The sequence below is a fragment of the Natator depressus genome, chromosome 17 (genome assembly GCF_965152275.1).
Source record: "Natator depressus isolate rNatDep1 chromosome 17, rNatDep2.hap1, whole genome shotgun sequence".
In the NCBI taxonomy this organism is placed as follows: Eukaryota; Metazoa; Chordata; order Testudines; family Cheloniidae; genus Natator; species Natator depressus.
Window position 1 is genome coordinate 18,844,707 of NC_134250.1, and position 24,635 is coordinate 18,869,341.

At 49.8% G+C, this 24,635-nt stretch overlaps 1 protein-coding gene and 1 long non-coding RNA gene across 2 annotated transcripts in view; one reads left to right on the top strand and one right to left on the bottom strand.

Annotated features, from left to right (window-relative positions):
- Window positions 1-2,560, bottom strand: part of LOC142000629 (uncharacterized) — a 91,561-nt gene extending 89,001 nt beyond the window's left edge. Inside the window, exon 1 of the long non-coding RNA XR_012642282.1 lies at window positions 2,450-2,560. This is a non-coding gene — a long non-coding RNA (uncharacterized LOC142000629). The remainder of the gene's footprint in view (window positions 1-2,449) is intronic.
- SH2B2 (SH2B adaptor protein 2) overlaps window positions 2,145-24,635 on the top strand; it is a 68,404-nt gene continuing 45,913 nt past the window's right edge. Inside the window, exon 1 of the mRNA XM_074975058.1 lies at window positions 2,145-2,205. The gene's annotated coding sequence lies outside the window, so the exon portion shown is untranslated. The remainder of the gene's footprint in view (window positions 2,206-24,635) is intronic.

The window sequence follows — 24,635 nt, forward strand, 5'->3', positions numbered from 1 at the left end:
TCATTGCAGGATCAGGGCATTATTCTTTATTTGCACATTCAAATATATTAATTATGGCTATGACTAATAATCATTAATGGCAAAAAGGATGAAGGCTGAAGACACATGATGTAACATAGGGGCAAGTGAATAGCAAGATTCAGACATCGTAACCACCCCTCCATACCCCCAGTCTGCAACAGAATTTTAAAAAGATCATTACAGATGACTCAGGGTTACAATGTCTTGTAGGACCTGAATCAGGATATAGGCCCATTGTATCTTGGATTGTTTAGTGCAAGCAGCGTAGTTTGCAGAGGAAGTACAGATTAAAGAAATTTCTAAATTCTAATTCCAGTAATTGAGAGTGTGGTCTGGGGTGAATCATTTTGCTTCTTGGTGCCTGAGTTTCTCCATCTGTAGAATGAGGATACTATTTTTTTCACCTCATAGGAGTGTTGTGAAGCTCAGTGAGTTAGTTTGTACGTTGCTATAAAGCATAAGAGTTATGGCCCAGATCCACCCAGGTAATTATTTTGACTCTTAACTTCCACTGCCTTCAACGGAAGCTAGGAGCCAAGATACCTTGTGAATCTGGGCCTAAACGATGACGATGTTTGGGAGAGAAAAGTACATCACCATGCAGACACATGATGGCAGTTAATGTTGGTTGGTGACGGAAGAGTGAGAAAACAATGAATGGAAAATTCCCTGAGTCTAGCTACTCCCAAACACAAAAATGACAACCACTTAACTTAAATTCCCTGTAGTCATCAACCTTTACTGAATACTCTTTGACTAACTGAAAGCCCCATTCCACTTAGTCACCACACTCTCCATACAACACCACCTTGAATATCTCAGGTAAAAGTGTTGTAGCCCTGTTGGTCCCAGGATATTAGAGACACAAGGTGGGTGAACCCAGACCTAACCAAGAGCCCTGCATAGCTCAAAAGCGGCTCTTTCACCAACACAAGTTGGTCTAATGAAAGATATTACCTGATCTGCCTGGTCTCTCTTCTGTAATGATCATCCTCAGCTGAAAGGTGCTTTACCATCCTTAGGTCTTGCCCCATAAACCCTTATTCTCAGGAATAAGCCTTACTTACACAGCTAGTCTCCTTGACTGAGCAGCCCATGAGCAGAGGGGAAGGATGGGCTAGTGGTCAGGGCACTGAACTGGGACTCCGGGCAGAGCCAGGAACTGACCCCCAACCTTCCTATATGACTTGCCCAAGGTCATTTAGACCCAGCTTACCAATGGGAGTTAGGTGCCTAAGTACATTTGAGGGTCCGGGCCTTAATCTCTCTGTTCCTCATCTTCAAAATGGGGACCTAACAGGGACATAGTGAGGATAAATATTTGGGAGGGGCCATATAAAAATGGAGCTAGAGCAGCAAATGTGAATTACAAGGGCCCCCACCAAAAACACTGACCTAGAGAGGTTACTGGTCATTGCACAAATAAATACACTGCCCCCTTCATGTAGCTGCAGTGTTTTGCCCACCTCTAGGTGACCAGGAGAGGTGGATCTGGTTTCTTTGATGCCTCATGGAGTCATCAGAAATATCGACCAGTAAGTGCTGGAAACATTGGCTGTTTTGTGTTGAGAACATACTGTCCACGCCGAGGTCCTCTCTGGGTTCACAGGCCTCTGGGGCGGCCCGTTCTAGGCTACGACCAAAATCCAGCAGACTTCTGAGGGGGCAGCAGCCAGGGCCCCCTTCTCTGCCCTCCCCGCCACCCCCGTCTCGTCCCGCCAAGAAGCCGGGGATCGGCTCCCTGCTGAAGCCGGTGTCCACGCAGCCCCTGGATCAGCTCCAGGACCCGGGGGCAGAAGAGGCTTGAGACCGGCAGCACCAGGGGCTTCGTCGCTAGCCGCGCCCGCCCGCTTCAGGAGCGGGTCCGGGGCCCGCGCGGGGCTACGGCCCCGGGCGCCCGGCAGCTCCCGCTCGGTTCGGGGTCCCGCCCGGGGACCGGGCTGGGACTGGCCCAGCCGCCCCCGCGCCGGGGCCCTTTAAACCCCGCCGGGCAGTGGGAGGAGCGGGGGGCCGGGCCGGGCCGGCCGCCGCGCTCCAGTTGCGGCGCGCAGGGGCTGCCCGGCATCTGTCTCCGCCCGCATCCCCAGGAGCCGGGCCCGCCCGTGGGGTCCCCCCCCGCCCGCCGCCGCCAGCGCCCGGGAGAAGCCACCAGCCCCGCTCCCGTGCAATGAGCCTCCGAGCCCAGTAAGTGCCTCCCCCGCCCCGCCGGCCGGGGCTCGCAACCGAGCCGCCAGCCGCCGCCTCTCTCCCCGGGGCTCACGCGGTGCCGTGGCTCGGATCTGGGGGGAGGCTGGTCTGCGGGGGGCTCCGCTGCTTGGAGCGGGGAGAACGGAGCCCCCCGTCCCCTTGCCGCGCTGCTGTTCCTCCCCCCCCCCAGCAAATAACCAGCGGGGGGGATCCCTCCACCTCCTTGCAAATCACTGCCCACCTCGCCTTCTGCCGACCGTGGAGCGCCCTTGTTACTCCAGGGACCCAAATGCGGGGGGAGGCTACTCCGAGCCCCCGGGGCTCTGGGGCAGTGGGCGTTCGCTGAAGCCGCTGGGAAGGATCGTTCCTATCAATGGAGCCCTGCTGGCGATTTAATGAAAGGTTTCTATTGGGGGCCACGCTTGCATTGCTTCGGGTCTGTGCTTTGAGCACGGGGCAGGGCTGAGGGAGGGGGAATCCTGGTACTGTATCGCAGTGTCCCACCGACCCCCCCTCACCTATTGCTGCATGATCGATGGAGGTTACCGTTTAGCTGGTGGTTGATGTCGTGTCCCTTATGAGACAAATGACAAGGACTCCCCGCCCCGGATCCTGCTGGAGGTTATGCTCAGGTGTCTACCTGGCTGCTTTAAGTGGAGGAAAGGGTTACAGAGCAAGGATAAACCATACAGCAGTGGGCTCCTGCTGTCTGTCTTGACAGCTGTGGATGGACGGCTGTCCTTCTTGCTTGTTGGCAATTCCACATCTCTAGCTACTCTCTCTCTTTCTCTCTCTCCCCCTTTTTTTTAAGAGACACTAAATCTCGATGACAGCCCTGAGTGGCTGTAAACTAGGTCTGTAACGATGCAACTGTGGCATTGTATGTAGGTAGATTTGTTTTGTTTAAATATTTGATCAGGTAAAATGCATGGGGTTTGAACTTCCAGCGGTCTTCAGAGCTGCCTGGGGTCTCAAGGTCCAGGCGAGGGGACGTCAGACAACAGGTATGAATTTTTGGGCTAGTAGGATGTGGAGAGAGGTGTAACTTGTGTGATTGCTTGGCAGACTTTTATTATTGGTAAATAAAAGAGGTTGGTGGTATTTCTCTTTCCTTATTTAGGGCCTGAGCTTGTGAGGTGCAGGGCATCTCCACTTACCAGGGAAATGAATGGGTGCTTCGCACTTTGCAGGTTCAAGGTGTGTGTGTGTGTGTGTTAATTAATATACAAAAAACATGCTTAGCCCTTTAAGTACAGTTTTCTGGGCCTCATGGGTTTCCCTATTGCTCACAGGGCTCTCTTCTTTGGAGAGATTTGCATTTCCCTTTTAGCAAGTTGTTTTCCCTCCTGTGGGCCTGATCCTGAGAAATATGGACCACCTGCAACTCCCCTTGCAGTCAATGGGCCTGATTCTCCTCTTTCTTATCCTGATTTTGCACTGGTATAACTGCTGATTTTAGGAAAATTGCTCCTGATTTACATTGTGTAAGTGAAAGAATCAGACCCATGTCTTTGGGCAGCATGGGGACTTTGTGGCAGTTCTGTTTATCTCCAGTTTCTGTTGATGCTGTTTTGTAACAAATTGGACTGGAATACAATAGACCCATGCTTTAGGGGTTTGAAATGTATCCTTATTGAGACCATGTTATGGGAGGATGAATGAACTTCAGGAGCTGATCATTAAGATCATTCCAAACGCCTCTAAACTACCCTCTCCATTACTGCTCAGAATCCTTGCATATAGCAACCTTTATCTTATCCACAAAAAGCGAATGTTTGTTCTAGTACATGTCACAGCTTCTTATGTTCCTTAGGTAGAGTATCAAAAGCATCTGAATGACGTAGGAGAACTAGTTCCACTGAAAATCAGTGGGTCATGTGCTCCTATGCCACTCTCCTGAAAATCCGAGCCCCTCTCCTTTGGTATGTTCAGGCTTGTATTGTCTCTTGTCTTTCACATCTGTATGTAGTGAATAGTCCTGCATGCTGCTCAGCAGCACGCATGGTGTTTTGATATAACGCTGCCTCTCACCCAGATATGTCTGTTAACTAACTTACTTTTATTTAAGTCACTTACTCCTTTCCTGTCTCTAACTGTAGGATGTCTGGCATATCTCACTATTAATTGGAAATTCAATGCATTTGTGTGTCTGCTAATTTGTACTGTATGTCAAGGGCCGCCTTTCTCCTTGGGTTTTCCCCTTTACTTCACTCTCTGTCTCAGTTAGCTAATTAAAGCTAACTCTGTATTTACTTAGTTATTTAGTGCCAGTGTGGTCCGTCCTGTAATAACTTCCTTTGGAGCCTATGCTCATTCCCTGTGCTGCTGAATCTGCTGTGAAAGTGTGTTTTGAGATAACTTGTGATGGCTTTTGTTTTAAAACATGTTGCCCTCCTTCTCTCTAGTTGCTCATGTTCAAGATTTTTCTCTAGGTTTGGAATTGTGATGATTTTTCTGTTACAGCTCCCCCAACTTGTCTTCTTTTTGCTCTCCCTCCTTTTTTGGCCTCATTACCTCATCTCTTGGGGTCTTCTGTATATGTGTGTGTATGTCCCATCTGCTTCCCTCTGCTAAGACCACTCCAATTTCCTGCCATTCCTTGGTCTCTGGGGTCCCTCTTGTATCAAACAGTTGCTATCAACCATTTCTTGATGCTGACAAACTTCCCAGATAGCATCCTGTCTAATGCTTCCTTTTTGGGTCAGGTTATTGAGGAAGTTGGTACCAACTCAAGTCCTCTGTGTTCCTTGACCCCATTCCATCTGGCTTTTGCCTGGGAAATGGCACAGAGATTGTGCTGGCTTCATTGGTGGTTCTTCTCCATTGCAGTGATGGGCAAAGGTCACGTGCCCACGCTGATTCTATCAGCAGTCCTCTCCCATCTGTTTCGTTAATACATATGTCTAGAACTTGGAGCTACTTATTCATATCCCCATTTTTGCCTCATTCACATGCTGGGTAGATACAGGATCTATGTTCTTGTGTAATGGAAAGTGGGATTGTCAACCTTCTAATGCACATAGTTTCTTCTCCGATGGTCCAAATTGCAGCTCTGGTCTCTGCTTTCCTTAGTATGGTTCCAATACTGATCCATATCATCAGGAGCTAGCTGCTGGTCTAGCCCTGTGAGTTGAGCTCTGAGAGAGAAAATGAGGTCAGAGTTTTTTGTTTTCACTTATGTGAAGGAAATGAGGAAACCCTGTAAGAGGATGTTGGAGAATCCCAAAGGTGGTCAGAATTTAAGTTTAAAGAGGCCTGCACACACACCTCTGCTGCCACTGTTCTCTGTCTTGCCACCTGGGAACTGTCCATCAAGTGCCAGTTCCTGAAGAAGAGTGAGATCCAAGCCTCTGGTGGGAAAACCCTCAAACGCCAACCTTTGATGTATGCAGTCTCTGCAGCCTGGGTGTACTAGCTGCATCTTCAGCTGTTTGCTGTGCTTTCTAGCTGCCCTCTGCTCCTTAATGTCTCAGACTGCAGGTTGTATTTCAGATATCATTGCTCCAATAAAATATAGTCTACATGAACACTGGGAATAGAAGTGAAATGCTAGGAATGATCGCTCTGATGATATGGTCCAGCTCTGGTTGGTTGGGTGTTTTGCCTCTCTCTTCCAGAATTATGAGAAGTGGAAGGTCAGTACGATTAGCTTAGAGGGGAAGGTTTAGTGCATCTGCGTCCAGTATGAAATTCTTAGACTCCCTAGAACCACAGGTTCAAATCTCAGCAGGATCAGTTAAACCTTTCATCTTTTTTTAAAGTGTTCCAGGAAATGTATTTTGTGTCTGTCAAATAAGAACTTAAAAACCAATTACTCTGGGTGCATTATAAGTATCCAAGATAGGTAGAGACCTCTCTGCTTTATACTTGACCCTGGCACTGATGGGGAGAGTAGGAGTCTACCCAGAATTCTTGTCTTCTCCTTTTCCCTCCTCCTAACTACTGTGCAGCATGCTGTCCACTCCAGAGGCAGCTGCATTTTACTAGTGCTGTACCTGCAGATCTGGAAATATCCTCTGTAAAACTCCTTCAATCTAGAAGTGTGACTTTTGAGTTCCAAAGGAATGCTCCAGCCAGCCCTTCTGTACTGGAGGAAAATGGCAGCCGTGGAGGGCTAAGTGAAAGGGATGCTTCCTGGGGTGGTGTGAATGGCTTTCTCTCCTTTATGGGAGGAGGTGGAAACAGTGTCTCCTTGCTGGGCTCATTTCTCTCTCTTGTATATTGATTGTCTGTCTGCAGATCTGTTAACAGATCTGCAATGAGGGTGAACTGCACTTACTCCACTCAAGCGGAGACTTGTGCTCAACTGTGCAGTCAACTGGATCTCAGGGAAGACAACAGGGTTGCACAGGAAGGACATAGACAAGCGTGGGCTTGAACTTTGTTTCCCAGTCTCTCCAGTGTCTAGAATTTAGGGCAGGGAGGAGTCTTCCTCCACTGCTGGGCTGAGGCTGAGACCCTAGCAAACTCTCTTGCATTCTTCTCTTATGCACTGCAGGCCAAACAGCTGAGAAAATCCAGGATAGTCCCCTCTGCCCTGTAGAGAGCACCTGGGCCATGAAGGGGAGGTTCTGTCTCCATGCTCCATTCAATTTGTGGCCTCTGTCCTGAGAGTGTCAATGTAATCATAGCTCGTGGGACAAAGACACCTGTGACTGGGCTGAGTCCAGTACACTTGCTTCACACAGGCTGCTGAACAGCCGCCAGTACCATCTGCTTACCGGTAGCAACCAGGCTGCACTTGGTCTGGTGACCAGGAGGCAAACCTGCTCAGCCACCCAGTCCCTCCTGAAATGGAAGTGAGGAGAGGCAGGCCACAGTGTGAGCAAAGTCCAAGCCTAAGCATTTTCGTGCTCTAGCTGCTTGGTCTAAAAGATCCCAAGAACTTGGTTTAGTGATGTGTTGGGGATTGTTGGAGCCTTGTTAAGCTAGAGGCCCCTCCATCATTTCACTTAAGTCTGCCTCAGAATCCTGGGAACAGTGCTTACCAGCGAGCCTGCCCCACCGCAATCTGTGTCTCCCATCTCGCACGTAACCTGCAGCCAAGACTCTAACTAGGGTCCTTGCTGTTGGAAGTAAGAAACGTTACTGTGTGGGCCAAATGGGAATCTGTCCCGGCTGAGCCAGCAGGAGCTGGGCTAGACTGTCTTAGCTGGAAGTCCCTCCCTGCATATTTTGCACTGTTGTACATTGAATATATTGTATAATGTGGTACTGGCTAGGGAAACAGAGTAGGAGGGGAGCAGTTGAGGTTAAAGCCATTACCAGGGATTATAGAAATCATTTTAACAAGAGATCTATTTGGGGAGGTTATTGAAGATCATCGGAATTTCTACAAGGTGTTTTGCTTAATACACCACTGAAGTAATTAGCTGGGATTTCTACATTTATTGCTAACATGCTGCCTAGAATTAAATTTCCCCAGCTCAGATGTTGTTAGATGGCAGTTTGTCTCCGATCTGCCTGCAGATAACGTTAATGATGCAAGCTGGGAATTGCAGTGACATCTGCAATTTAAAAAATTAACACAAACCCATGTAATTGTACCCCAACATCCTAAATCCCATGTTTATTATGTGTGACAATGGAACAGCAGGGTTTTAAAAAAAAAACTATTTAGATTCCTCCCCCCCCCCCCCCCCCGCCACCATAATGAAGTACACAAGAAAAGATTTGCTATAGTTCAAACCAGAATTCATTTGGGGAAGTCCTATGGCCTGTGTTATAGAGACGGTCAGACAAAATCATCACAGTGGTTCCTTCTGGCTTTGTAATCAGAATCTGTGAAATAGTTTTCACTTCTGATCCAAAACTACAAAGCACATAGCAAGTGCCAAGATGAGAGTCCTGGGTTCAAACCCCCTGACACCCCATACTGCCAGCTGAAAATCATTGGGCTCCTTTAGGTTGCTTGTACACTTGTCCAGATAATTGCATATTGGCTGACTGTGAACTCAGCTCTGTGCATACAGGAAGGAATTCCATGTGTTGCTCTTTATTCTCTTTTCCTGATCTGTTACACCATAATCAGAAAAGTCTACAGATCTTGTCTATTCACCAGTTTTCTTCTCGAACAGCTGTTAGCACAGGGAGTAAAACATAAGACAGAAAATGTCACTGGGATGAACATTTGGAAGGAAAAAGCCCTGTGAGATGAAAATCTCCATTTAATCTTAGTAGTGACAAGAATGTATAAAACATCAGGTTTTGCTAAGAGACTGTCCCATGTCCTGACAGCAAGCCTGGAGCACATACGGTGGAAATTGATCGAAGTGCTGTTGACTACAATCAATGAAAGCTTCATGCATGGTGGGTTTATTATTATTGTTTGTATTCCAATATTGCCTAGGGTCCTGAACAGAAATCAGGGCCCCACTGTGCCAGGCACTGTACATTCATATAGTGAGAGACGTTCCTGGCCTTCAAGGGCTTACAATCTAAACAGACCGGCCAGCCAAAAAGTGGGAGAGGAAATGGAGGCTCAGAGAAGGGAAGTGACTTGTCCAAGTACATGCCACAAATTAGTGAGACAAGATGGGTGAGAGAATATCTTTCATCGGGCCATCTTCTGTTGGTGCAAGAGAAACACTTCTGAGCAACACAGAACTCTTATTCAAGTCAGCAGCAGAGCTTGGAACAACGCAGGCCTTCCTACCTACTGAACTGTGCAGCTTCTCTGCAGGATTGGGCCCCAAATACTTGATTTTGCAGCACTGAAATCAGTGGGTGCTTTACAGTTGATTTCAGGGGATGCGGAATTGGGCCTCATTGTGCAACTTTGGATAACTGCTTGTTTAGAGTTGTTGCTGCACCTATGTGCATAAGCAAAGCGTTGTGTGTAAGGGGAAGGATGAGATCATATTTTGCCAAGAATCCCTCCTAACTCGCAGTCCTCGCAGTCCTCTTTATTTTAAAAGCTTCCATATGAAGGCAAATTTTACTTTGACTGTTCAGTCTCTGAAGGCCTTTTGAGGCTTTGGCAACCTAAGACCGTGATGTCTTGGAGATCTGAATGCCACATTCCACTGATAGGCAGTGTGGCTGCTCCTTCATCTTGAGCAGCAATGCGGGACCTCTTCTTTCATTCACACTGATCCATCAAGCATGTGGTTCTAAAGTACCAGGGCAGCTGCTCTGGAGGCTGCAGTGGGAAATGAATTTCCTTCACAACCTAATAATTCAGAAACGCTTGCCTCGTATAGTGAAATTCTGTCCATCGCATACTGCAATGCTTGTCCTTTGACTCTATTTGCCAAGGGCCAGCAGTGCGATTAGAACCTTAGAAACAAATAACCCAACATGGTCCCTGCCCCAAGGACTCTACGGTCCTGCTCAAACATACATCAGCCACAGGGTACATGAGTGCTGCTGTGATCGGGGAGGGGGGGTGTGAGAATCTCGCAGGGCTTGGCCTCGGTGGGAGAGGTGGTGTTGGGAGAATGGTTTGCTGGAGAAGAAGCTGCCCCCAGGAGGGTAGGGTGGTAAAAGAGAAGGTTACAGAGGGGTAAAAGATTTAGAGCAGGTGAAGGGAAGAGATGATGGTGAAGGCTGAACTGTTCAAAGCTTTCGTGGTGAAGATGAATGGCAGCAAATTAACAGTAATACATACCGCACGCAAAGCACAGTCTATGTCTCAGTCCTAATGAGGCCCATTCATTTTACATCGCAATGTAAGTGTTCTGGCATGCTCCTTAAAAGGCCTTGAGAACATGCTGAAGGTCTGTGCCCTTCGGCTGCACTATATCGTAAATCATGCTGTGGAGACCCGTTACCTGAGTGGGTGCTGCCCACCCACCATGGGCTTTGTAAGCTCCAAATTCCAGCCCGGCACAGGTAGCTTGTGATTGATCCAGTTGCGGGACGTCACCTAAAGGAGTCCCAATATGGGACACCTGCAGGCTTCAGGGACGCGCCATGCTGGTTCTGGCCGTTAGCGCATCTTCCTCATGCAACCGACTTGCAGTGAGACAGGCTTTCATGAGCTCTCCTGTCTGTGGGATAACCCCCTAGGTCTCAAGTTCACGCTCCCTTGCTGCTGTTCACTGGAGGTTGCGTCAGGCGGCAGACACAGCCGCTTCACTCAAAGGTAGGAGGCCATCAGCTTGCCCGTTTGGATGGCTTAAATGTTTGTCCTTCTCTTCTAGAATGTCCCTCACTCGGGAGAGAGGCAGGGACTGATGTGCTCTGCCAACCTGAGTGTCCAGTCTGCCGGTGCAGCGGGCTACCACTTAACTGTGTAGGTGGGGATTGAACATGGGACCTCTGGCTCTGAAAGCATCAGCCTCTATGACCTGAGCTAAAAGACGTACCTCTGTCAGCCAAGGCTCATCAACCACTATATGTGGCTGAGGACAAAGCAGCACACGGTGTGGATGTGATTTGCATTGGCTCTTTGCTCTGTGTGGGCAGCAGGAGGGGAGGGGAGGAGAGGGAGTAGTTCATCATGATTATCATTACTCCCAGAAATGCTAGTAGGCGAGGGAGAGAGCTGCATTTCTGTGAGTTGCATAATTTTAAAATGTCTGTGTCGAGTGGCAGGTCACCAAGGCAGAGGTGTCTGGAGTTCACCCAAGAGCTTTTATCTGATCTCTGGTCTTCAAACACTTCTCTTTAAAGTTGTGATTACAAGGCTTGTTGTAATGGACCATATGCCTGTTATTTATGGGGACAGATGCAAGATTAGCTGTTCTCATGATCTATAATTGGAAGATTCTCCCTCTCTATGAGGTTCTTGGAACAGTAGACTTCTGCCATGCTTCAAAGTTTTCTTATCATGAGCTTAACAGATGTTCTTTCGGTGCTCTATGAACCCATCTTGGACAATCGGTGAAATTCAAAAGCGTTCACCTAGACAGTAACAGAAAAGACACATGCCACTAGTTACGCAGGGCTGGAATGTGGAGCCCAGGGTTCTAATTCTGCAAGTCCCTTCACCTCTCTGTGCCTCAGTTTCCCCATTTATAAAAGGCATAGAGTGGCACTGACCTGCATTCATAAAGGGCTTTGAGACCTGTAGGTGGAAAGAACTATATCAGTGGAAATTCTTATTTGCCCATCTTCCGCCTTGATCTCCGCAGACGGACCATCCTCTCATATCAAGGCTTGAAGAGAGCCAGAGCACCATTTTCCACTGGGTGCAGCATTGCGTACTGTCTGCCTCAAACAATTGAGGGCCTAGAACTAGGGAGTTTCTGCTAGGCTGGTGTGTGTGTTGGGGTGGGGGAGGTGGTGAGTAGTGAAATGTTCTACAGAGTTGTGAATGTGGCCTTGTGGGTAGAGCACTGGAGTGGGACTCGGGAGACCTGGGTTGGTTCCTTCTCAGCCACAGGCTTCCTGTGCTGATCATGGGCAAGTCACTTAGCCTCTCTGTGCCTCTGTTCCCCATCTGTAAAGTTATCTGGCACTGCCCTGCCTCGCAGAGGTGTTGTGATAAATACACTAAAGCTTGTGAGGCGCTCAGATATTATCCTGATGGGGGGCCACAGAGGTACCTAAGATAGTTAGCAGCAATTTGAATATTCACCACCCAAAGAATGAGGTTTTGCAACATCCCTGCTTTCCTTTCTCCTGCTCAAGTTTGCTGGCCTCATTTCTCCAGCTCACACAGCAGGGAGGCATTTGACCAGCACATCTTTTTCCAGACCCGTGCTGCAGTTCTTAGTCCCATTGCCTTTGGATGCTGAGCAGACGAGCATCTCAAGTTTTAGCCTGAGATGTTTCAAGGCCACCATAAGTCATTTAGCAAGTCACTTAGTCTCTCTGTGCCTCAGTTGCCCATCCGCGTGGGGATAATACCACTGCCCTATCTCACAGGGGTCTTGGGAGGAAAAATACATTAAAGATTGTGAAGTGTTTTGGGCGCTAGATAAGAAATAGGGTTGTTATTTACTACTGATAAGGGATTTGGTGCCCAAATCTCCTAGGCATCTTTGATAGCCCTCCTCTTAAACCCCATCCCCTGCTGCTTCCACCCGATCAGCAGCACTGGGGGCCTCCTTATCTCAAACAGTCTGCTCTTAGAGATGTAGAGACTGTGGGGCCACAGTCTGCTCTTAGAGATGTTCATTGGAGTAGCTGTGGATTAAAACTCGTGTAACTGACAGCAGGATCTGGCCCGCTGATCTTAGCTGCGAGGTCTCTGGCTACATAACCTTGGTAGAACAGGATGCACTCAGGCACTGTTCTGAATCAAGAAACTTACCAAGAAAGCCTTTCCAAAGCCGGATTTATAATATTTTTATTAATGATTCATTCACATGACTGCATTTTTCCTCCGCTCTGTGGAGCTGCCATTCATCTAATGGAAGAGCAAGTTGAAACCTTGCTGTGCTTGACTCTGTGGTTTGCATTTTGCTGAAGGCCAGACAGCGAGTCTCGCTTCTGCAAGTGCTGAAGTCCATTTGGAGACACGGGTGCAGGGAGGGAGACCTTTATTAAAAGGTGAGCAGCACGCTCTGGTTTTGATCTCCTTCCTCTCACTTGGAGTGGGGAGGCTGTTCAGTGGTTTTGGGGCATCTGTTCTAAAAGCTAAACTTGCTTATTCTACAGCTGGAAGAATTCCTAATAGGGCAGCGGATAAGAACTGAGAAGCCTTTTCTCTCTGGACAAATGTTTTCTAAGCTCCAAATGACAGGAGGGCCCTTTAGTGAGTCTGGGCAGTGAGTCAAAGCCTGCATTTAGCAGGTGATTGGTTCGGGGAAGGTAGCTTGACCATTAAATTGGAGGGCAAAATGTTCCTCAATGAATATTTCAGTGGGACAGACTGTAAAACAGGGGCATGAAGCTTGACTTGGACGGGAGAGGAAACAGACATCCAGTCTGACTATGCCTATTTATATCCTATAGATCTTCATTAAACAAAAGGCCAGGCTCCTCTATTCCCACCACAGTGGGTGGAGAAGGTAAATGGGGGCAGTGGAACTTGTGACCGGAAAATTTGGATGGTTATTAGCATCGCGCCTAGGAGCTCAAGTCATGGCTAAGGCACTCTACTGGGACTCGAGAGAGTTGGGTTCAGTTCCCAGCTTTGCCAGAGTCCTTGCGTGTCCTTGGGCAATTTGCTTTGTCTCTCTGTGCCTCAGTTTCCCTCAATAACAGTCCTCTCTTTCTCTTAGCTTTTGTCTAGTTTAGTTATATTGTGAAGTCTCTGAGGGTAGGGACCGCCTCTCATGGGATCAGTCTGCATGTGGAGCTGGAGATGTGATTTCCAACTCGAGGAGACAGACCTGTGTTAGCTTTGATTGAGCTAGAGGCCTAACAGTGTAGATGCGGCGGCACAAGTGGGGGGCCCGTGTATGATCCCATCTGAGACCCCAGGCATATACCGGGGAGGGGGGGCCTAGCTCCTTCTACTGCTCGCACTGCAATGCTGCCTTTCTGTTTTGCAGCATGCTAGCTCAATCAGAGCTGGTGCAGGTGTGCCTCCGTCGGATGGGAATTGCACCTTCCAGCTCCAGCGTGGCCGCAGCCCCTAGCTGATTGTACCAATGCCCAGCACAATTGGCTGAACGTGGTAGGGCCCTTTGGGTGCTACTGTAATACAAAGAATTCATTTATTCATCATCAGTCTGGGATCAGTATCCAGTCCTGCCTCACTGTTCTCCTTCAGATCCCTCCTTAAAACTCTCTCCTCTGCCATCCTGCCTACGAAAAGGGAGACAGCGCTGAGATTGGTGTCTGTCACGCTGACTAATAGTCTCTCCTTGTTTCCTTGTGCTCCGTTTCACGTACCCTTCTATTGTCTCTTGTCTTTATACTTTGATTGTGAGCTCTTTGGGGCAGGAACCCTCTTTTTGTTCTGTGTTTGTACCGTGCCTAGCAGCATGGATCCTGTGGGTGGCTGGGGCTTGTCGGTGTGCCTGCCGTACAAAGAGTAAGTCCTGAAACACCAGAAGAGGCCGTTCTTCTGGCACTTCCAGCCTGATGGTGCAAACTTGGGGCGTTTCTCCCACCAGCCTCCCAGCCAGGCTCCTGCAGAACAGGGGTGCCCCTGATCTAATTAAATCCCTCCCGCCTGAGCACCGCTCTTCCTTTGCCATTGAGATTTGCATGCCGTATGTTCTGGTGGAGCCAGGTTGATAGTTCCGCTTGGATACCTCAGCAGCACTGCAATCCCCCAGGCCAGTCTGTCAGGTCGGGAAGCTGACAGGCCTGTAGAGCGCCAGGGATGGGAAAACTCACAAAAGGGGCAGAGCAGGCTGGTCTGAGAGACCAACGTGGCTCTCAGTTAGAACTCTGAGACAAAAGGGGGCCCTGACACAGCTCTCTGCTGCTAACACTAGTTGCTCTGTGTGCTGCGAAGCGACCAGAGTGCGGCTTAATAATAAAAAGGCAGTGAGTTTCTTTCTATGGCATTAAGAACCATGGAGACCCGGCTGCCAGCTTGGCTCTCCCTCGCTGCTTCTGCACTGTAGCTGAGACGTGAGGGGTGGAGGTGGGAGGTGCTCTTGGGACTGGGCCATTTCTGTTCCTCTTATTCTGCCTCTTTCTTTTGTGCCCCTTTTCACAACTGCGCTGGCGGTGGGAGTCCCCTGCCAGATCTGGGACAGACATGTGTACGTCCGGGGTATCCAAGCTGTGGCCACTTCTGGCCCTTGAGGCTCTAAATTGTGGCCTGTGTGTGTGGGTGGGGGTGGGGGTGGAGGGGCTGTGTGAGACCCATTGCTGTGGGGCGAAGGTAGGAGCGTTGCTTCGAGCAGCTCTGGGAGCATGCGGAGCAGGGTCCCTTCCCTGCTGCAGCTGCTGAGCAGCGTCCCTGCTGGCCACCTGCTGCATTGCAGCAGATGGAGGAGGGACCCTCCTCCAGATCCATTGCCTGCTTCCCTGCGGGGCTGTGGGACCCCAGCGAAGGACTGTTCCCCTCCCCCACACAGCCACCCAACGAGCGGAAGGAGCAGACGCTGCAAACCTGTAGCCAGTTGCGGATCCCCGATTCTCTGACCCTAGGTGCTGCAACTCGAGCCAGCTGGTTCTGGCTCCCAAGAGACCCAGGGCCACTGGGGGGGGAGGGGGTAGCTGGAGCACAGCATGCACCAGCCGCTACCTCAACACGCCTTCTGCACCCCGACGTTCCCCCTGTACCATGGATGGTAAGGAGGGAAGCAAAGGGGCAAATGCCCAGGCTCTGCTCCCACTGGGGACTCTACACCAGTGGTTCTCAAACTAGGGCTGCTGCTTGTTCAGAGAAAGCCCCTGCCGGGCCGGGCTGGTTTGTTAACCTGCCACGTCCACAGGTTCGGCCGATCACGGCTCCCACTGGCTGCGGTTCACCGCTTCAGGCCAATGGGGGCTGCAGGAAGCGGTGTGGGCCGAGGGATGTGCTGGTCGCCCTTCCTGCAGCCCCCATTGGCCTGGAGCGGCGGCCCTAGTTTGAGAACGACTGCTCTACACCATGGAGGAATACCCAGCAGGGATCTGTGCATGGCGTCTGCTCCCTTCACACTGTCCTTAGTGGTGGAGATGGAGCAGAGGGAGGAGGGATAGCTCAGTGGTTTGAGCATTGGCCTGCTAAACCCAGGGTTGTGAGTTCAATCCTTGAGGGGGCCATTTAGGGATCTGGGCCAAAAATTGGGGATTGGTCCTGCTTTGAGCAGGGGATTGAACTAGATGACCTCCTGAGGTCCCTTCCAACCCTGATATTCTATGAGCCAGAGAACCTACTCCAAAGTATTCATTGTGGCCCCTTGACCTCTTTGAAATAATGTTGGGTGTGAAAGGTTAGACACCGCTGGTGGGTGTGCGCACTTACATGCTGCTGGGTAGAGTGTGTGTTGGTTCCCTCTGCTACGTGTGCCGATGGACCTGCTCCCAGCTCACCAGGCAGGACTGTGTCTCTGGGAATGAATCGTATTCTTCCAATCCCCGTGTACATCTTCAGCGGCTGTCTGTGTGCAGCCATGGAGGGTTACAACACGACTCTCTCAAAAGCTGCCAGCAAAGTGCCTCCACCCAGCGGGTGGGTCCCAGAGGGCAGCACTTGCCTTGCCACAGACACCACGCTTGTCACCTTTGCAGCAAGCTGGGCCTGATCTCCGCTGGTTGTGGCCCAGGCAAGGGTTTTGCAGACTGGAGATGTGCTGCATAGCTGTGAGTGTTCTGGGATCTTTCCTCCTCTGTGAGCAGATGTGAAATGTCTGCAGAGTACACGAACTCTACAGTGCGACACTATTGCACTGGGACTATTGCACTGACTAGCTGGTGCCTGCCTGGCAATCCAAAGGACTCTTCTCGTAACATTCAGGGAGCTGATGGGTGACTTGTTATCTCAAGGATGGATCCCTCGAATTCTGATTTGTATCAGTCTTCTCTGGCCAGTGCCTGAGGTCTCACAGCTTCGTGGATCCTTATTTGTCAGCCAGGCCCTAGCTGTGGGTTGGGAGTTGCATTCTTTGAATAAAACATTGCAATCGCATCCAAACCATGATGGTTGGGTATCCCTTGTTGTGCTGCAGCCACCATGCTGTTGCTGGTGTGATTTGTTAGCTCTCGCGTGCCAGACGGAGCTGGACTACCTCCAAGGAAAACAGTTACTGCGGGAAGTGATACTGATTGCTCTTCTCTGAATTGGTACTGAACCAACCCCACAGCATGGTGGTAAAAGAATAATGTGGCTATATGCCTTAAGCAAAAGAAGGGTTCCCCCAGAACCAGAAGTCTTGTCCACTTGTGGTCATTAAAGATCCCGTGGCGGTTTCTGTGAGCGGCGTGGCATCCTGGCCAAATTCTGATTTGTGCAATTCAGTTTCGTAAATTTCCTCACCTTTGCAGTTTCAGTTGGAGGCACTGTTCTTCTTCACTTCCCGTTCTAAACTGTTGTGTAATTTTATGCACTATTGAAGAGCTTACATGTTCCAGTCCAGAGCTGGCTGCACGTCTGTGCTGGGTGAAATGAATCCAATGTGTACAAAGGAGTTTGTAAATAATTTCAGGATCCGTTGGAAGGAAGGGCACTACATAAATGTCACTCACCACTTTTGAGTGGGCTCTTCCTAAATCGCATAGATAGCTAATTTGTTTAGGGGATGGTTTTGTTTTGTTTCTGTTTCTTATTTTTTCTTTCATATAAAATTTGTGGGCTAGGTGCCATGATGACTATAAGCTGTAGTCTCTCAAGCTGAGAATCTGTGTCAATAGTGGATCACTGTATGTTAGCTACACCTTAGTTCTGTCCTCATTTAGTTCTCTGGTTCAATGAATCTTGCTGAATTTGTAACTATTCCTTGCTCCTTCTTGACCCCTGATGTTACGCATGCTCTCACTCTGTGCATTTTCGCTGACGGCATTAATTTCATTTCTTCTTGAGGTCAGTAGCTTAAATAGACTTTCTGTCTTGTCATTTGTATCTGACATGCATCCCTGGTGTACATAGGACCACATCAGAGCTTATCAGGAGGGATTTTTATAACATTACTACAGGCAGCTGACACTGGCTTTGCAATTGCAAAAGCGGGATTTCAGCTTGACCTGTCCCCAGCAATCCCTTTTCTTCTAAAACACGAATTCCCTTCTGAGGTTATGGCTTTATTTGGCTAATATTCTGTGTTTGGGTACTCCATCCTCCTGCTACATCTCTGCCGGTTGGTTAGGAGACTGTTGCAATAAATCCAGGGCCACCAATACTTCACAGCTGTTGCTCTACATCCCATGGTCAGAGAGAATTCATAGATTTTGAAGGCCAAAAGATAGTGTTGTGATCATTTGCCCTCCTGAATAACAACACTCTAGAGAACTTCATCCCACAATTCCTGTACCGAGCCCACAAACTTGTGGGTGAGCTAGAGTGTATTGTTGATAAAGATGTCCCATCTAGATTTAAAGATGCCAAGTAATGGAGAATTTACCACCTCTCTTGGGAAGCTGTTCCAATAGTTAATCACCCTGAGTTTTTTTTTTTTTTAAAAAATTGCATTGTATTTTCATTTTGCAGTGTGCTGACTTTAACTCCCAACCCCTGTACCTTAGAATATCAGGGTTGGAAGGGACCTCAGGAGGCCATCTAGTCCAACCCCCTGCTCAAAGCAGGACCAATCCCCAATTTTTGCCCCAGATCCCTAAATGGCCCCCTCAAGGATTGAACTAACAACCCTGGGTTTAGCAGGCTAGTGCTCCAACCACTGAGCTATCCCTCCCCATAGACCTTTGTCTGCTAGATTAAAGAGCCTTCTCCTGTCATATCTTTCCCCTACGTATGTAATTATAGAGGATCTGAGGTTTTTATAGGGCCCCCATTAACGATTGTGAGGTGCTCAGATACTACTATTTATCCTCACAACACTCCTATGAGGAGGGCTGTGCTGTTATCCCTGTTTTTACAGATGGGGAACTGGGGCACAAAGAAGTTAAGTGACTTGCCCAGGTCACAGAGGAAGTCTGTGGTGGAGCAGGGGATTGTACCTGGGTTTCCCAAGTCTCAGGCTAGAGTAGGGTTGCCACCTTTTCTAATTGCTGGAACTGGATACCTGATGCCCCGCCCCCTTCCCCTGAGGCTCCACCCCTTCTCTGAGCCCCGCCCCCTTCTCTGCCTGTTCCACCCCCAAGGTCCTGCCCTTGTCACTTTCTCCTCTCCCCCCGAACCCCCATTGCTTGCTGGATTGTCTCAAGGAGCCTGCCTGCAGGTAGGAGGCGGCCCTAGCTGAGCAGGGGCTGGTGCGGATTTATGACCTGGTGCCTCACCTAACCCTGTAATAACCGGACTTTTGGTTCGGGCGCCATTTAGGGTTGCCGGGTCACCTTTTCGACCAGACTTTCCTGTTGAGAGCCAGGCACTTGACAACCCTAAATGTCACCTGGACACAGAAGCCAAAAACCGGACTGTCCGGGTAAAGCCTGGCTGGGTGGCACCCCTCGGCTACAGGACAAGTCACCTCTTGACTGTCTCCCTCATGCTCTGGCTCCAAAAACGCAGGGCCCTTCTATGCCTTGAGGCCTTCATTTTTGTGGAGTGCTTTGGGATTCCTTGCATGAAAGGGGGCTATGGAAGTGCAAAGTGTTATTAATAATTCTCTTCTCCATTCCCTCAGACCTGCCTGGGTGTCTCACTGAGGCTTCACTTTTATAAAAGGGCCTCTTAAAGCCTGTCAGCCCCATGCTGATGAAAGGAATTTGCCGGGTGTGCGTTTCGGGGAGAGTTTTTTGAAATCTCTCTCATCAGGGATGTTTTTGAAGCCTGGCGTTTCTCTCTGAGTTGTTGGAGCTTGGCTTGACGTCGCTTCCAGTTCTCTGAGCCGCGCGCTGGCTGGCAGGTTTTGGCCTGTAGGAATTGTCACTTAGCTCCGTCCCCCTCCTGGGCCGATGGGTGAGGGGAAACGTTGTCGCTGGGGGGTGAACGAGAGGACGAAAGCAGGGGAACGTTTGTGGCCGAATGCACTGGGTTTTGTAGAGGGCCGTGGCTTGGGGGAGCAGAGTAGCTCGCTTCTTCCACACGTGTTGGCCTTTGTTATGTCACCGAGCTGCTTGACCTTGATGTGGGGCTTGTGTGTGTGGTGGGTGAAGCTCGCAGGATAGGCCTTCGAGGCAGCTACCTAGGACGCAGGTGCAGCTCCTGCCCATCTCCACCATCTGGGATAGTTTCATGGGCCTCTGCCCCTCTTAAGGGCTCCCGTGCTGCTACACCAGCGAAGCTCTGGCCTGGTTGCCCGCTCCCCACCAGTCATTGTGTGGCTGGGTGTGAGGGACGGCTGCCCTGCCTCTCTCAAAGATGGCCCCTCAGACCTGTGGGAGCCGCAGTGGAGGCCAAGGGAGGGAGCTGCCATTCCAGCCTGGCCTGCCATTCCCAGGTAGCTGGGACAGCTTCAGGGTGGGGGCGGTGACAAGGATGATCTGTCCCCCCTGCCCCAAGTTGCTGGGTATCAGTGACATCAGAGGGGCTTGTGCAAGCCCTGGAACCCCAAACAATTTGGATGCCTTACTTTAGAGTGGTAAGCGGTGCTGTCTTGCTGATAATGCCCGGTAAATGAGCCCTGCCTTAAGTCACCATGGCACGAGTTTTGCTTTGTATCGTACCCATGCTTTTACACTGGTGCAGATCCATCCGTGCAAAATTCCCAAGGGTCGACGAAGACCTATTCTTCTATAAAGCAGTATAATAAAAATGTAGGGTCCAGTCCTCATCTCCCTTGTCTGTAGGGTGACCACCCAACCTGTGCTTTAAGGGACATCCCATATTTGTTGCCTAGTGCCCCACATCCTGTATGGACTGAGGACCCAAAAGCCTTTGAGAGTCCAGTTTCAAGCAATAATTGTGCAGAGGGGCAGACACTGACATACCCTCTGATTTCTGCACTGTGAACGGAGCACAGTGAGTGGAGGTGGCGTCACTTTAATGATACACCTGGTCCCCTATTTTTTAATGTATAGGTGGCCGTTCTCTGATAACATGTATACAACTTCCCATTGACTGGACAGTAAGCGGGGTAGAAACTGGTGAAATCTCCTGTCCTCCTTCTGACCCCAGAGAAGAGACACCTCCCTCCCAAGGAAGTTGCTCGGATCTGGCCCGCTGGGGAGGAAACGTGCCATGAGGATCGGAGCAATAAGATAAGGCAGCTCCAGCCAGGCACACTCAGTTCTGGTTTCCCATGTCTCTGTCTCTCCGCGCTCCAGCTGTCCCTGTTTCTCTGTTCTTCTAAGCCTCTGTCCTTTAGGGCTGCGGGGCTCAGGGGCTGCTCCAGTTCCCTTACTTCCCAAAGGCTCCCTGCGAAGCCATGTGACCTGAGCTAACAAGGGAGAATTTCCCTCAGGAGCTGCCCTCGCTCCTTCAACCCGCCCTGCTTGTACAGTGAGTCGGGAGGCATTGGCATAACTCCCGGGTGTTAGGCAGGAATTCTTCTGGATCTGCATAAAAAAACCCAACCATCACCAGATTTATCTTTTGTAGCTGGCAATGAAGTGGTGGGTGGAAAGCAGGGTGCGAAAAGCAGAGTCCATCTATTGCAAGTGCAGTCGCCGGAGGCCTGGCTCTCTCTGCATGGCAGGGTTGCCAGTTTTGGTTGGACGTGTTCCTGGAGGTGTCCTCACATGACATAATATTTAATTAGAGATGAATCTTTAATTCCTGGAGCCTCCAGGACAATCTTGAAGGGTTGGCAACCCTACTGCATGGGCAGGGGATTCCCTTTGGCAGGAGAAGCTGTCAAAGGGTGGGGAGTGCACTAAGAAGAAGCTTTTGATGCTGTTAATGCTGAGGACCTTGTTTTCAGAGATCTGAGCATCTGCTGCTCCCGTTGAACTGTAGCTGTGGATGCTCAGTGCCTCTGCAAATTGAGTCCTTAGTTTGGTTCTCCCTTCCCATCTTCCCTCGGCACCTTTTGCCCCTTCCTCCCCTCCAGTGAGGCACTAGTAATTCTGGCCTGATAGGAGCCAGAGCAACTAAATGCAAGCACTTCCGGTGGGGTACCAATATCTGCAGTCTCCCTCGCCTGCCCCAGGACCCCTTCCCACTTCTCCCTGTCTGAGTGGTTTATCACTGCTGCCCCTGTGCTCTGGGCGTCTGCTGGTTGTAGATCCCTAGTGCCAGCTCTGGGACCTGCGCATGGTCTGTGGCAAAGCGTGTGACAGGGATGATTGCTCCCCGAGCCCAGACAAACAGAGAACGTGGGCTGAGAGGGGAGTCAGGTTTAGTCCCTTCCCTCCCCCGCAAGCCTAGCTTCCTTGTCTGTGGCCCTCCTGTTCCCTGTCCCCCTTGTTTGTGCTGAGGGTGGCTCTGAAGGGAAAATTATTCTTCCTGGAAATCTTAGAATTGAGGCGAAGTAGCTGCTCTTGAGCTCCAAGGCATTAAACTCTCCGCTCAGCGTTGGATGGATAAGCGGGAATAAGATTCAGCTGCCCCAGTAACACACCAGTTTTGCTCTCTCTGCTGCTTTTACAATGTCCCTGGGGGGAATGTGCAGATGCCGCTCTGAAAACACCACCACCACCGCAGTATTTGGGCGAATGAGATTCTCCCAAATCAAAACCGGCGTGTGATGATAATGGCCAGAAATGGTGGTAGGGAGTTCAGATAACTGGGCAGCCTTCCCTCCTCTACATACTGACACTTGGGAAAATCCTGGCTCCACTGAAGACAATTGGAGTTTTGCCATTAACTTCAGTGAAGCCAAGATTTTTGAAAGAGTGAGACCCACTTCTGCTGGAGCACAGCAGTCGTGAATTGCAGCACCCACCAGCTTTCAATCTGGGTCTCTCCTAAATGGAATGGGACAGAATTGTGCCTAAACACGCTTCCTAGCGGCCACTTGTGCATATCTCTTAAGACCACACCTCGAAACCGTCAGACTTGCATCATCTGTGACCGGTGAGGTTCGGCTTCTTGCTATCTATCCTGTGGTATAAAGAGAGACTGAGCCTTGTCCGGGGCACACTTGTGGCGGTGTTGGATTCTGCAAAGTGGTAGTTGCTGTGGTATAGACGGGCCTGGAAAGCAAGGTCCTGCCATTGAGATGGCTGTCCAGGCAGGCAGAAAAGTGTGTTCGCACCTAGCCTGGGATGTACAACCCTGTTGATTGTCAGAGGGCATGATGGCCAGAACGCTCGGATTATTCCTTTTTCTGCGAGAGTTGGGGCTCACAGACTCTCTCCTGGAAAGTAGGCACACGGCACAGGCAAAAGGGATCTCTGACATCTGTTATCTTTCTAGCCTCCTCTCCTGCTCCACTGCATGGGGGATCGGCCAACAGCCTAGCTTCCTCTTTTCTCTTCCTGGAAGGCTGATACCAAATCTTTAGTGTTTGCTCCTACGCCCTCTAGGTTAGTGGGACTTTTGCTATGGACTGCAACGGGGGAGCAGGATTGGCCCATAGTCTGCATCTAGCTATAACCACCCAGTTCCTTAACAAGGTTTGGCTTTCTTTTTGGCAAGTATTCCTGTGTCTGCAGTATCAGACCAATCAAATTATTTAATTTTAGTTTGTGTGCTGTAAAGCCAGATTCTAAGGTGGCTCATGAGCCCCCATCCTCTCATCTGCCTGTTCTGAAGCACTCGGTACTTAGTGGTTACCCACAAACCCCTCACTTGTTTCAGGAGTTCGGATTCCAGCCAAGCAGAGCAAACCTCCTGCTGAGAAGGATGGAATCAGAAACCCTGCTTTCTTTTTTGATCAGGATTCTAAGACCAGACCGTTTCTCCCTGCAGCTTTCTGCTTGGGCAGCTGCAGAGATGTGAGTTCAATGCCTGGCCTGACTTTTATGCTTCTGGAGGACCTTTGGGCATGGGAGAAGCGCAGAGGCAAAGTGCCTAACTCCTCACAGCGGTCTCTGATTGCAGCTCTGTTGATATGGCTCGGGGAGTCCAGTCTATCCATCCTTAGCCAATTAGTGCAATGCAGGCTCCTCTACTGAGAGCAAGAGCGGTGCCATTGGCTTAATAGGGGTCTGAACAGAATACCTAAGGGTCTCTGATAGATATACAATACAGCCCCACTTAACCAGCATGTAGGGATCAGTAGCAACCATCTGAGATTCTAGAGCAATGTTGTTGTGCTTTTGGTAACCAGCAGTTTCTGTTTGAGCAGGAAATTCAGGCTAATGGGATTAGGGCCACCTGCGTATAGGTCTGGGAGTGTTGGTGCAAAATGGCCAGTGCTGTGGGGTCTCACACACACACACACTCGTTGTTTTCCGGGACAATAGTGCTGCTCAGAGTTCCTGCTTTTAAACACACCACTCCATTTGCAGACCTGGAGTAAGTGGGTGAGGGGCCGTTGAACTCAGTGGTACTTACTCCCGGTCTGAATCTCACATGCTGTCCCTTGCACTGTGTAGTTCCTTTGGTCAATGGTTAATAACTGGTCACTTAATCTGCTGGCTGTTTATTAATAATCTTCTTTCACTGGAAACACAGACTCTCTCTCTGAGCGGGATACGCCATGAAATGTCGGTGAAATTTAATGAAACTGGCCCATTTTCCAAGTTGCCTGCAGATGTTTCACCACTTCTGGTCCTCAGGAGACCAGCATGGGGTGGGTGGTGCCTGTAGAACTATCCCAGCCCGGCGAAGCTGGCAGAGATGGGGCAATGGAACTGTTTCATTGGGCCGTGAGAATGCTTAAGAAACTGGATTCTGGACCTGAGTATTGAACCTGCTTTTTAACAGGAGCCACTTGGCTCTTGCTCACTGAGCATATGACAGCTAATGTGGATTCTTCTGTTCCTGCGTTCTTTTTCCTAGCAGTGCTCAGAAGGAGGGGAAAGTGCTGCACTCCAGCTACCAGGGCAAAACAGTTAGCAGCTAGGATGCCTTGCGCTTCTGTAGTCCTGGAGGAAACTTGCTATTAATGAACTGGACCGTACCTCTCCTTGCAGTCAAAGGACTGGATGGTGATAGGAGGAGGTCTCCTGGCTTTTCTGTCTCTCCTCCCTTACCAGAATCACCTTAGGTTGCTTTGGATACCTGCCAATCATAAAGCAAGCCTTGATGATTGCACAGATACTGC